This window comes from Gymnoscopelus microlampas (assembly GCF_963454915.1).
Source record: "Gymnoscopelus microlampas genome assembly, chromosome: 4".
NCBI lineage: Eukaryota > Metazoa > Chordata > Actinopteri > Myctophiformes > Myctophidae > Gymnoscopelus > Gymnoscopelus microlampas.
In genome coordinates this window covers 10,490,496-10,503,892 of record NC_139941.1, presented here as the reverse complement: position 1 = coordinate 10,503,892, position 13,397 = coordinate 10,490,496, and the positions used below count along the sequence as shown (strand labels likewise).

Sequence of the window (13,397 nt, the reverse complement as noted above, 5' to 3'; positions counted from 1 at the left end):
CACTATCCAACTAATCAATGTAATCAATTATTTAACAAAATAATCGATAACAAGTATTTAATTATATAATCATTTAATAATCAATCCCTATTTGTATTTTGGGCATGTCATTATTGCTGGGGTTTTTTCTACTGCCACAAAATGTCAAATTGTGCAAATAGCCACCTACAAGCTCTGTGAGCTTGTAGGTGGCTATTTTCACACAAAAACAAGGTATGAAATAATGCAACTTAAGTGGGTAATCGATTTGTCGATATACAATTAAAACAAATATAAAAACCTGCTTCATTAATCGAAAAAGTAACCAATAAGAATAATCACTAAGAAAATAATCATTAGTTGCAGCCCTCTCAGCTCAACACACAAGCACTAAGAGAATGTCTTGCATTTTCAGTCACATTTTACTAGGGCTGGGCAATATCGATATTATCAGCATCGTGATGTAAGACTAGATACCGTCTGTGATTTTCAATATCGTAATATGGTCTTTTCCTGTTTTAAATCACCTTATTTTATACTTTTTTTTTTTATTGCGTAAATAGACGATCTAGGAGATTATAACGTGTTGACACGCGATATGTTGTGAACGTGTAGATCGTCTATTCGCGTGATTTTTTTAAATGTTTGAGGAAATACGATATTGAGGTATTTAGTCAAAATTATTGTGATTTTGATTTTGTCCGTATGGCCCAACCCTACTTTTTACTTAACCTAGAGGTAACTACCCACTCACCACCACCCCCCCATGTCACCTTATGTCTTTATGGTATTACGGTAAAGGAATGGCAATAAAGCCCAAACCATTGTGGTTTATCTCTTTCCATCTGAGCCTGATATTTATTTATTTTAAATTCTAAAGTGATGTAAATGGAGTGTTGAAAGTAGAGTGGGTGATATGGTATTAATATGGACATTAGATATAATATGCAATTCCTTCGAGACCAACCATCAGCCAGTGAACTGTGGACTGATGATATTAGTTTCAGGTGTGTGAATCTGCAGCTAAAGTATGTGTTATGAAAGTAAATCTCAGTGATTTTGTGAAGCCAGCCTAGCTTAACTACTGTACATCTCCAAGCTTGTGGGCAGCTAAAGCTCAAGTCCGATTACAACTTTTCAGAATAATGTAGCATTCAAGTAGTGTTGCAGCTTGATAAAAGCTATCACTATACATTTTCAGTGGCACAACATGAGTTTTTGAGTGCAGCACTAAGCCAGGCACCCCATGAAACAAGCAGTATTTCTGTAGCTTTTACACACACTGCCTGTACGTTTTTTGGAAAGGCGAGAAAACTGTGTGGAATGAGGATCCAGGAGGAGAGGGGTGTGTATCATCACTCATCTTTTAGCCTTTTTGTTTTTATTCATTTCATTTGAGTCATGACATCTGTGTCATAACCTGAACATTGACATCAACAAGCTGCTGCCTGAATCTGAGTGAGTTTATAACAATAGTATTTAACCCCTTAAAACCAGGAAAGCATCCGTCACCGTGTCATTTTAGGTTTTTGCGTTGGCCATTCAAAAATGGCAGACATACTGTGAGCTTGTACATCTGCTATTTTTGAACATTTAAAAAAAAATCTTGAATGGGTCATACTGATTTAGAAGGCAACTATAGAATCGGCCTCAGGTCTTAACCCATTGAGACCTGAAGAAGATTCTACATGTCTCCTAAATCTCAACAGTATTCTGAAAAACCTATGTTTCTATATCAGTGGTGCTCAAACTTTTTCATGTCAAGGACCCCCAAAATTATATGTATTTGGCCGCGGACCCCCATCAAAATATGTTGTTCCAGGGACCCCCAGAAGCAAAAATTTGAGTTAAAAATGTTTGCTTTAAAAATATATATATTCAAAGATTTGCACACATTTTCACAAATTTTCAAAAATAGCAGATCTACAAGCTCGTAGTGCGGCACTCGGTGCCGCGCTATGAGCTTGTATATCTGCTATTTTTGAATAGCCCAAAGTGTAAAATAATGCTTTTTTTAGCTCGAATCTAAAAATGACAAAGTTCCAGGTCTTTAATAAGTGTTCAGGCAGAACAGCAGGGACCACTCCAAAAGATTTGCAGAGTGTACAAAGACCACTCTCCAAAAAGCACCTCAATTCCATGTACTTTTTTTCTCTGCACACCCCCACTATGCTCTGGGGCAAAAAGCCCCTGACCCTGTGTTCCACATCCACTCCATGGTGTTAGGCCTATGGTGTTTTAAAGATCTTGTTGGATGGATGTGCCCTTTCTGATGACATTTGAGCACCTGCCCCTCCAGTGGTCTCTGCATGGCCCTGCTGTCAGGGTTACATTAACCCTGAATTTCAAAGTGCAGATTGGGGTCCCATATAAGTATTGTATCTGATGGGGAGGGGGCTGTGTCTTTGGACATTCAAAAGGTTGAGAGAATCAATAAATGCAATAGGGGTGGTGGGTGCAAATTAGGCTCTATGCACAGCAGCCATAGTGTGAAGAATTTCACAGGTGTTGCCAATGATACTAATGAAGGCTCTGTTCCATTCTGGTCAAACAGGGTCAGGGTGCTGAAATAGGCTCTATGCACAGCAGCCATATCACTTCCTTCACAGGTGTTACCAATGATGCTAATGAAGGCTCTGTTCCATTAGTGTAGCACAGTGGTTTCCACGACCCCCATAACTCTGAGAGTGTACAAATGGAACCATTTGGTTCCATTTGTACACTCTCAGAGTTACACACCTTTAAGGGCCATTTGGAAGCCCATGGGTCCCTGGACCCCAACTGTAGACCCACTGGTGTATCAGAGTGTTTCCAGTGAGCCAACATGCACAATATCAGCACCCTGACTCTGTTTGACCAGGATGGAACAGAGCCTTCATTAGTATCATTGGTAACACCTGTGAATGTCTTCATAATATGCGCATGCTTAAAGTGAATGGCACATCGAGTGGCAAAGCAACATGCAAAGTGAGTTTAACATTGTTTAATGTTGTTTAATGCAATCAGATATGACTTTTCTGTTTGGATGCATGGGCTGTCAAGGCCAGAAAGTATGTTTTTGACACTCAGTAGGCATTCCTGCATAACTTCTGGATTTGATGATGATGTCACACGCATATCCTCTATATGGCTGCTGTGAATAGAGCCTATTGTGAAGAAATTCACAGGTGTTGCCAATGATACTAATGAAGGCTCTGTTCCATTCTGGTCAACAGGGTCAGGGTGCTGAAATTGTGCATGATGGCTCACTAGAAACACTCTGCTACACCAGAGGGCCTAAAATTGGGGTCCAGGGACCCTCATGGTTCCTTGACGGGGTTCCAAATGGCCCCTTACGGTTCCATTTGGTTCCATCTGTACACACTCTGAGTTATGGGGGTCGTGTAAATGAAATTTACAGAACTAACTGAGCTACACTAAATGGAACAGAAAAAAGCATTTCATGAATGAAACGACAAAGCCGTTTGTGTGTGTGTGTGTGTGTGTGTGTGTGTGTGTGTGTGTGTGTGTCCTTTCATTTTTAAGTGACACCATCGTACCACCCGGTATAAAAGGAGGCTTGACAAAAAGGGGAGGGGCGGATTGCTGCCGACCGACAGATGCCGAGCTCAACCGGGCGGCTGAGAGAGAGAGAGAGGGAGGGAGAGAGAGAGAGAGAGAGGCGAAGAGAGTGAGTGAGAGAGAGAGGGAAGATGGTGGATGTGCAGGGAGTGGTGGTGGAACGAATCGCAGGCTCGCAAAACATCACTAGAATAAAAACAGGTGAGTCCATAATGAATTAATGTCGTTCCAGTTACAACTAGAACCTAAACGGTAGCGATCAGACGCCTGTTGGACAATAATGACACACTATGAGAGACCAGCACGGACCCTTTTATGGACAGTACAAAGAAAAAGAAAAGATTGGGGTGTTTTCTTTCTTTCATTCATTCATTTAACTGTTTGTGTGAATCGGGGGGCGGTTGGTAAAAGATGCTGATCGCTGTTAAAAAAAACGTTACTGTGGACCAAAACCGTTACAGCCATCCAGGATGGATGGCTGTAACGATTTTGGTCCAATGTAAGGGTTTTTACAGCCATCAGGATGATCCAGGCTGAAAAACTGAAACAAACCCTTTCTCTGAGAGAGAGAGAGAGAGAGAGGGAGAGCTTTAATAATCGCGATCGCATACTTTGTTGACGCGCAAGGCAAAGTGTTCACAATACATCCAGTCATATATAATGAAGAGATTTAACACTCTTTTAGTGGTGTGTTGCACTTGTGACTTGCGTATAAGCGACCGTGTTGTTTTGTTCAAGTGATTTGTGATGGTTGATCACACATTAAGGCCTCCCATATAGCCCATTTATCCAGATATAGGCCGGTTTGTATATAGGCTATACGATCTAGACAGCCTCGCATTCCATCCTGCTGGACGGCTAGGATGGGAGAAATGAGTGCAGGGAAACGATCCGTTAGGCTGGGGTTGTTATAACGGCGTTATTACGATGTAATAACGTATTTTTTTGTTCTACCATGTTTGTTATAACGTTGTTATTACTATGTAATAACGTATTTGTTGTTATACATAATTATTATACATGATCCTCCTGTATACATGCCTGGATTGTAAGTGGAACAAGTTCACCTTCAATTGGGATGGGTGGCTTTCCCCCCCCTTATTTTTTCAGAGAGGATGGATAGCATCTCAATGTAGGCTACACATAGCCCTGTGCTGTCGCTAGTCGACAGATTGCCAGATCTACAAGCTATCGATGGAGCTTAATTTGTAGGTTGGCTCTTTCTTGTTAGTGAGCGACAGACAGCAGCATCAGCACCCCTGCTGCGATGGAATTGCGTCAATCATTGATTTGAGGCGTGCTGCGCGCGCGCGCGCCTAATTCTGGTTGTGTGTGTGTGTGTGTGTGTGTGTGTGTGTGTGTGTGTGTGTGTGTGTGTGTGTGTGTGTGTGTGTGTGTGTGTGTGTGTGTGTGTGTGTGTGTGTGTGTGTCTCGTCGTCTCTGCATCCGCCTGATTGACGATGTGATCCTGTCTTCCATCTCTATTCTGATACAGCAGTGATTCTCATCTCGACCTCTCTCCCATTTCAACGACCCCCCCTATTTGGTTATATAGGACATGGGTGGATGGACCCCCGTTTGATTAATTATGTAGGCCTATGTATTTATTTATTTATACATCTGGGATGCTGATCCGAACACTTTCATTGTTAGACGTGATTTGGTCTGATATGGTGTGTCGTTTGGTCCAGAATACCTGTACTGTCTATGAGATAGGCCTACTCGCGTCTGTCTGTCTGTCTGTCTGTCTGTCTGTCTGTTGGATGCAGACATGGCAGTGAAAATCTGATCAAAATAGACATTATTGTATGTTCTCTAGTTGTGTTTACTTGTAAATGTAATAATTAGTGAAGATGAACTATCAATCATTTAGCTGTGGGAACCCCCTCAAAGACCCCTGCCATTGGGGTCTCTGGACCCCAATATTAAGAACCCCTGCTTTGACAGGATCTTATCACAGCGTTTTTATATAGAATGCTAATAATGCAACGTACGGTCCAAGTGGACCTTTATGGGGCTCTTAACTCTGAGAGTGTGGGGAAAAATGGAGATCCTGCACACTGTCTTCACTTACAGCAAAACAAGTGTTTTATTGCGAGTAGGCTACAACGTTTCGGTCCAACTGACTATGATACCCGTAGAGTTATTAATATACGGTACAGAATGTACTCTATGGACCCCCTGTGTGTCTGGAATAAAGTTTGATACCTGATGAAGGTCAGTTGGACCGTAGCCTACTCGCAATAAAATACTTTCCTGCTGTATGTGTGCAGGATGATCTCCATTTTTCCTGTCTCATGCACTAGCTGCCTGCTCCGATACGCACCTGTCCCAGCAGGCGTGCAAAAACAGTGGTGGAAGTAACGAAGTACATTTACTCAAGTACTGTACTTAAGTACAATTTTGAGGTACTTTTACTTTACTGGAGGATTTACAATTTTCAGTACTTTTACTTCTACTCAAAACATTCATTACCCACTTCAGCCATTACCCACATTTCGGCCATTTGAAAATAGATCTACAAGCTCACAATGCGTCGCGATGCATTGTGAGCTTGTAGATCTGCTATTATCAAAAGATATTTATACATTTGAAAACTTGTGAAATGGGACATTCTGCATGATGAGTTTTTTCTACTTTTGGTACTTTAAGCGCATTTTGATGCCAATACTTTTGTACGTTTACTCAAGTAAAATTTGTATTCCGGACTTTTACTTTTAAGGGCACGGTCACACCGCACTTTTATTTTACCTATGGGGCGGAATCTGCCAATTAATTGTCAATGCAAATGCGTGGATTCATGGTCTTGCGCATCTTTCCGCGCATGACGCACACCTTGCGTTTATTCGAAGCATATAACTGCTCGAGACAGATGCTGATTTCCCCCCACTGTCCCATCACGTGAGTCGAAAGTGGCCACGGGGAGGTCGAGAAAGTGAGTGACAAGGTGGGTCACTGGTCATTGGGACAGAATGCACTGCAAGCTACTCCGTTTTCTTTAGAATGCGCTGGCTGCAAAAACTGTTGGCCGCGCACAACCTGAGTTGAACAGCAGGCAACCATATGTTGGTGTGAACGCGCCCTAACAGAGTATTTTTACATTGCAGTATTGCTATTTTTGGGGAAGAGGAGGGGCATGTTTGTAAAATTCTTAGTATTGAAGATGTTTTAATTGCTATTTTTTGGTTAAAAGAAAACATTTATAAAGTTAAAGCCCTATATTCTGATAGTCATTGCTATACAGAGTGTTGGTTCAGTAACAGCCAGGGGTCTCCCCGTCTCCCCAGCTCTTTAGTAAAAATAATACATTTTGATGTGGGTTGTCAATTTCATCCGATCAGGAGACAGTATCCATTTATCTGCTTCAGTTTGATAGTAGGCCTATTCCAATTGTGTCTGCTCATTTCTTTATTTCATCTCTTCCAATTTCACTTGTTTATCCTGTATCCTAGTATGAGATATATCTCCTGATTCGATGAAATTGGTATCCCGACCCTGTTACTGATCAAACACTCTATATCAATGAGTACTATCACAATATAGAGCTATTTAACACTTAATTTAACAAAAAAATATCACTTACAGTACCTGGCGCCTCTATTTTGGGCATGCCATTACAGGTGGACATTTTCAAACATTTCGACGTGTTGTGAAACGTGCAAAACCACAAACTGCTGCATGGATGTATAGCGAATTATCAAACGTTTTAAACTAGCATTTGTAGATAGATAGACAACACTAAACAACTAACTAAACAACATGCATACCAGTGGTTCTCAAAGTAGGGTCCCCCAGAGGTCCTTGAGGGGTTTCCACGGTGTCCCCAGCTAAACAAAGTGTAAAAATGTAAACTTTTTAACTTCAAGGACCCCCATAACTCTGAGAGTGTACTAATGGAAAATGGCTCACGATGCGACACATTGTAAGCTTGTAGATCTGCTATTTTCAAAAGATTGTTTTATTTTTGAAAACTTGAAAAATGGGACATTCTGCATAATGAGTACTTACTTTTGTACTTTAAGTATATTCCGATACCAATACTTTTGTACTTTTACTCAAGTAAATTTTGATTACCGGACTTTTACATGTAACAGTGGTGTTTCTACATTGCAGTATATTGACAGAGATGTAAAACAGCACGAGTACAGTCAAAACTTGTTTTGTTTCTATTGGAAACATTAGATATCATCACAAATATAAAAGACTATATGTACAGACTACAGAGTAGAAAAACAAAGGAGGGGGGATGGGTCGCAGGTGTTCTGAGTGGCTCACTGATGCTGTGCCCAGCGTGTAAGACGTACATTAAACATTCAGGGTTGGTGGCACAGTCAGTTCTCAGGGGAAAACAGGCAGAAAGCCTTAGATACAAACACAAGAGAGGAACTTGCCTGTGTCACGGAACCAGGCTGTACCCAAAACAATAGGCTCTATGCACAGCAGCCATATTGTAAGACATTCACAGGTGTTACCAATGATACTAATGAAGGCTCTGTTCCATTCTGGTCAGAGTCAGGGTGCTGATATTGTGCATGTTGGCTCACTGGAAACACTCCCAAATGGCCCTTTACGGGTGTGTAACTCTGAGAGTGTACAAATGGAACCAAATGGACCCGTAATGACCCAAATGGTTCCATTTGTACACTCTAAGAGTTATGGGGGTCGTGGAAAAATCTGAGAACCTGACTGTGCTACACTAAAATGGAACAGAGCCTTCATTAGTATCATTGGTAGGTAACACCTGTGAAGGAAGTGATAATATGGCTGCTGTGCATAGAGCCTATTGAGTAGATAGCAGACCTTGTGCCATGTCATCTTGACTCTGTGATATTATTCACAGGGCCAGAGCATCATAGACATAAGGCAGAAAGTGAGCAACCTAATAATAACCAAATAGGATATCATTTTGACTAATTGTTCCACACCGGTAGGTAGCTGTTCAGTATACCACCAGACACTCTGTGGCGACGAAGCTATTTGCCACTTTGTGGCATCCAGTGGTATTACGCAGGGGTCTTCAACGTTTTTCAGGCCAAGGAGGACCCCCTTAGCTGAGAGAGAGATGAAGCAGGGACCCCCACCCGACTACATAATTGTATAAAATGTGTTGCAGATTAAACTTTCTCATAGATTTCATAGATGGCGTCATAGGCTTGTTTGACAGCACTATCATCAGTGTTGCGTAGCGCTGTGTTGGATTCATGTTAAAGGAGTTGCTCACCCCAAAAATGACTTATTTTCTATCAATTGCACACCCCATGAAGCCTTGAATTCAGGGCGATTGTTTTGTTTTTGTTGCATTCCTAAGCCAATCATTTGATAACATTTGCATCTCAGAGGCAAATGTTGTACTTTTTATTCCACTGCATGCATTTGACAGATTTAGTTACGAGTTACTTAGCAGATTTAGATTATTAATGGTTATCAATAAAACATATTTAAATTGTTTAAAAGAAATAGCAGATCCACAAGCTTGCGTTGTAATTTGGTAGGTCTGCTATTTCAGCATTTCTTTGAAATGGCTGAAAATGTTTCAACGATGAATTTGAGCAAACGAACCGAAACGATTCTGGCGATTATCGTCTCTGTCGGGTGGAAACGTCATATGTCGAAAACTGTTACTTTTCAGGATCCGAATGAAAAAATATCAAAAGTAGCAGATCTACAAGCTCGAAACGCGGCGCGAAGCGACGCGTTTCGAGCTTGTGACCTGCTACTTTTGAGTGACGCTGTAGTATGATCAAGTAGACGAAAAAAAGTAAAAATAATATGGAGATAAGAGGTTTCTGCCCCGACAGCAACGATACGCAAAAATAATCGCATTTATCCTCAAATAATTGCCATCGATTACGTAACGATCGCGACAGGCCCTGTAGCGCTCGGCCTGTCCACAGCGACTACGCGCGATCAACCATCATAACACCGTCCAGAAATAGAGCCCTGCGAAACAAACACAACACTGACATTGTGCACTGCTGTGGGCTGTGTACTCTGTAAAGTAATCGATATATGGGAGGAGGAGGAGGAGGAGGAGGAAGAGGGGAGGGGGGGGGACTGGGCGCCGTGACTGGCCTGTTCGATGTGATGGATTAGCCGGTATCCATGGAGATGAGAGCGCCATCGGGTCACCCGGCAAAGTGACTGTAGTGTACACACACACACACACACACACACACACACACACACACGCATGCAGCGCTGATGGGAGAAAGTACTCTCGCTGTGTGTTTACTCAATGAAAAACTGCGGATTTGGTTCTTAAAGGAGCACTTCACCTGTTTTCAACCTTAGCTGTGTTTTTTTCCTATAGAGGACACCACAATGGAAATAAGCCTTATAGGGCAGAGGTCTTCGACAGGGGGTCCGTCCGGGATCCCTAGGGGGTCCTCAGAGTTACTACAGGGGGTCCACAATATCTTTGTGTGATGGGGGAACGTTAGCTGAAAATAGCAGATCTACAAAAATAGCGGATCTCCGGAAATAGCAGATCGACAAGCGCACAACGCCTCGCATTTTCGGAGAGTTGGTGTAGAGGGGAAAAAGAGCAAACCAAGTACAGAGCAAACAGTCAAGCTGACTAAATAGGGTTAACACACAATTTTATACAATATGTAGTAGCTAGTAGGGGTCCCTGCTTCATCTCTCTCTCAGCTAAGGGGTCCTTGGCCTGAAAAACAGCGAAAAGAGAGGCCTTAGGTCTTTATTGTGTTTTCTATCCTCCGTGATATTTTGTCTGCTGTGTATTGCTGATGTGCTCTTTCCTTTTATCACCAAATAAATGCATTCATTCGTTCATTCAACTTCATATAATTGCTATAAAAAAGACCGGCTCAGTGGCCTTGTGGTTAGAGTGTCTGCCCTGCAATTAGGAGGTCGGGGTTCAATCCCCCAGCCTGGTCATACTGTACCAAACACTATAAAAATGGGGCCCAGTGTCTCCTTGCTTGGTACTCAGCATCAAGGGCTGGATTGGGGGGTACAGTATGTCCCTGCGACATACTAGCATCATGTCCAGGGGCAGCAGTACTTGTACATTGAGCCGTCACACGCTACAGAAACAGGAAATAGCCGGCCACATGGCTCAGGAACCACTGGTTACCAAGGCTACTTACCTACAGGTAGAAGGCCTGTATTCAAAATGTTACTTGAGTAAAAGTACAAAGGTATTGTTGGCATCAAAATACACTTACAGTACCAGCAGTTGTAAAAGTAAAATATTTTCTCTTTTTTAATCTGTCAAACCTTTTCGAAAATAACAGATGTACAAGGATAGATAGATTTTTATTATATTGTCCTGCACCACACAATGCCCAGCCCGCACAGGCTTATAAGACAACATTTACATACAGTACACCAAGAGACACCACAAATGTCCAGGCTGTGAGTTACGGATACATCGTCCTCCATGCCTTCTCTATGAATTTTCCTAAAACAAAAACTTCCTTATTGGCTATGACTGCCTTCCAAAGTTTGCAGGCCCTGGGTAGGCCTGGGGGAGACCTATCATTTCCCCCAGCCACTGCACTGGTGTGGTGGTGTTTACCTGCAGAAACACATTGCCCTCTCGCTGTATTTTGGTAGCAGTCCAAAAACATCCCCATATACCAAAACAAACAGTGAAAACACCTAAATACAGCGAGAGGGCAATGTGTTTCTGCAGGTAAACACCACCACACCGCTCCACTGGCTGATAGCTGCTGGTATAGCAGGGAAATGGTTGGTTTACCCATTAAGACCTGCAAACTGTCTTATTTTTAGATTTGAGCTAAAAAGCATTATTTCACACTTTGGCCTATTCAAAAATAGCAGATATACAAGCTCATAGCGCGGCACTCGGTGCCGCGCTATGAGCTTGTACATCTGCTATTTTTGAAAAATCGTGAAAATGTGTGCAAATCTTTGAATATATATATTTTTAAAGCGAACCGTTTTTAACTCAAATCTTTGCTTCTGGGGGTCCCTGGAACAAAATATGTTGATGGGGGTCCGCGGCCAAATACATATAATTTTGGGGGTCCTTGACATGAAAAAGTTTGAGCACCACTGATATAGACATTTTTCAGAATACTGTTGAGATTTAGGAGACATGTAGAATCGGCTTCAGGTCTCAATGGGTTAAAAAAAAAAAAAGAAAAAAAGTTATTGTTTTGTTTTGTAACCACAAAGTACTAAATGTACTTTGTTACTCTCCACCATCGGAAGCAAGGCACTCTAGTACAGGGCTTCTCAAAGTGGGTGCCGCGGCACCCACTTTGAGAACCCCTAGGGTGCCTTGACGCAAGTCCAGGGGTGCCTCAGTATACTTTGAAAATATTTAGAATGTATTTATTATATTTCACGTCAGTTTAACCACTTAGATATACTTAGTAAAACGGACCTTAGTTAAACCGCACTTGCTGCATTCTTTTTCAGCCTACAGTACACAAAAGTCTCTTCACCAAAAATAGCAGATCTACAAGCTCACAACGTTGCGTCATAACGCGTCACAATGTGGCGCGTTAGTGACGTAAGCTTGTAAGTCGGCTATTTTTGGTGAATGTTCCCCCCAGAATAAGAATGCTGGGGTTTTAAATGGTTAAACGCCATGTATAAAAGTTATTTCCAGTCTGTCCTAATGGAAACAAATATTCTCTTCAATTTTCCTCGTGACATACTGTATATTTGGGGGGAAAGATTTACATATTTGCGTACCGTTAATATGACAAAAGGTGCTATAAAGCATTGGTTCTCAACTGGGGTCTGGGGACCCCCAGGGGTCCTTGGGGGGATACCAGGGGGTCCCCATTTATACAGAATCACAATTCACATTTTAACCACTTTATCCATTTACTGTATATGTTGGCTTTTTGCAGATCTACAAGCTCACAGCGCGTCACTTCGTGCAGTGCTGCGAGCTTGCACATCTGCTATCTTTTTCATTTTTAGAATTTGTTTTGAATACTTTTGATAGATTTTCTTTTTACATAAATCTTCTCTTCTGGGGGTCCCTAGCACAAAACATTTTCAGATGGGGGTCCGTGGACAAAAACATATGATTCTGGGGGTCCTTGACATGAAAAAGTTTGAGAACTATTGCCATAAAGTAACAATGTAATTCAGGGGCTGCCGTGGATGAAAAGGTTATTTACAGGGGTGACCTGAGACAAAAATGTTTTGAGAACCACTGCTTCTAGTGTGTGTATTTTACAATATTTATGGCTGTGCCTCTCTCTGGGGTTCTGGTGGTGGAACAAGGACATGTGGTGTAGAGGCTGCAGTCTAATGATTTGTCACCCACGTTCACTGATGGAGACAGCACCGGAGCATAGGTCACGCTGGCTTGGTTACCGTGGAAACAAGATGAAAGGATGTACCCTGGATAGCAAGAAAATGAGCATCTGCTAAAATAGTACCTGGGTGTGGTGGAGCATTTGGTGTTCAATGTGGGGGTCCGGGCGGGGGGGGGGCAGGCTTTTTGAGAACCACTGATCTAGGAATAAAGAAACATTCCATTAATAATTGTTAATGTGCAGCTACAAGTCAGTAATGTAAATAGTACAGTAAGAGTACTTACTTACAGTCGTGCAACATCAACTGAAGCAATCATAAAGTTAAACGGTATACCGTAGATGCTGTTCTGTCTAAAAACTGAGCTATTTCGGCATACTAAGCTGAACATCCTAAAAATAATTAAACCAGGTGTCTGTAATGAACTCTAATTAAGCAAATCAAAGACCCTCTGCGCATGCAAGGGAGACTATGGTTTAGCCTTTCCAACAATGACTGTAAATGAAATCTCATCATGTGATAAATTACATGGTATCGGAATGGATACTCTACTCTACTTCCAAGGTGTCGCCAGCAATTATTGATAGTTA

At 41.9% G+C, this 13,397-nt stretch overlaps 1 protein-coding gene across 1 annotated transcript in view; it reads left to right on the top strand.

The window, feature by feature from the left end:
* Positions 1 to 3,694: 3,694 nt before the first annotated feature.
* apba1a (amyloid beta (A4) precursor protein-binding, family A, member 1a) overlaps positions 3,695 to 13,397 on the top strand; it is a 50,149-nt gene continuing 40,446 nt past the window's right edge. Inside the window, exon 1 of the mRNA XM_084055357.1 lies at positions 3,695 to 3,741. The gene's annotated coding sequence lies outside the window, so the exon portion shown is untranslated. The remainder of the gene's footprint in view (positions 3,742 to 13,397) is intronic.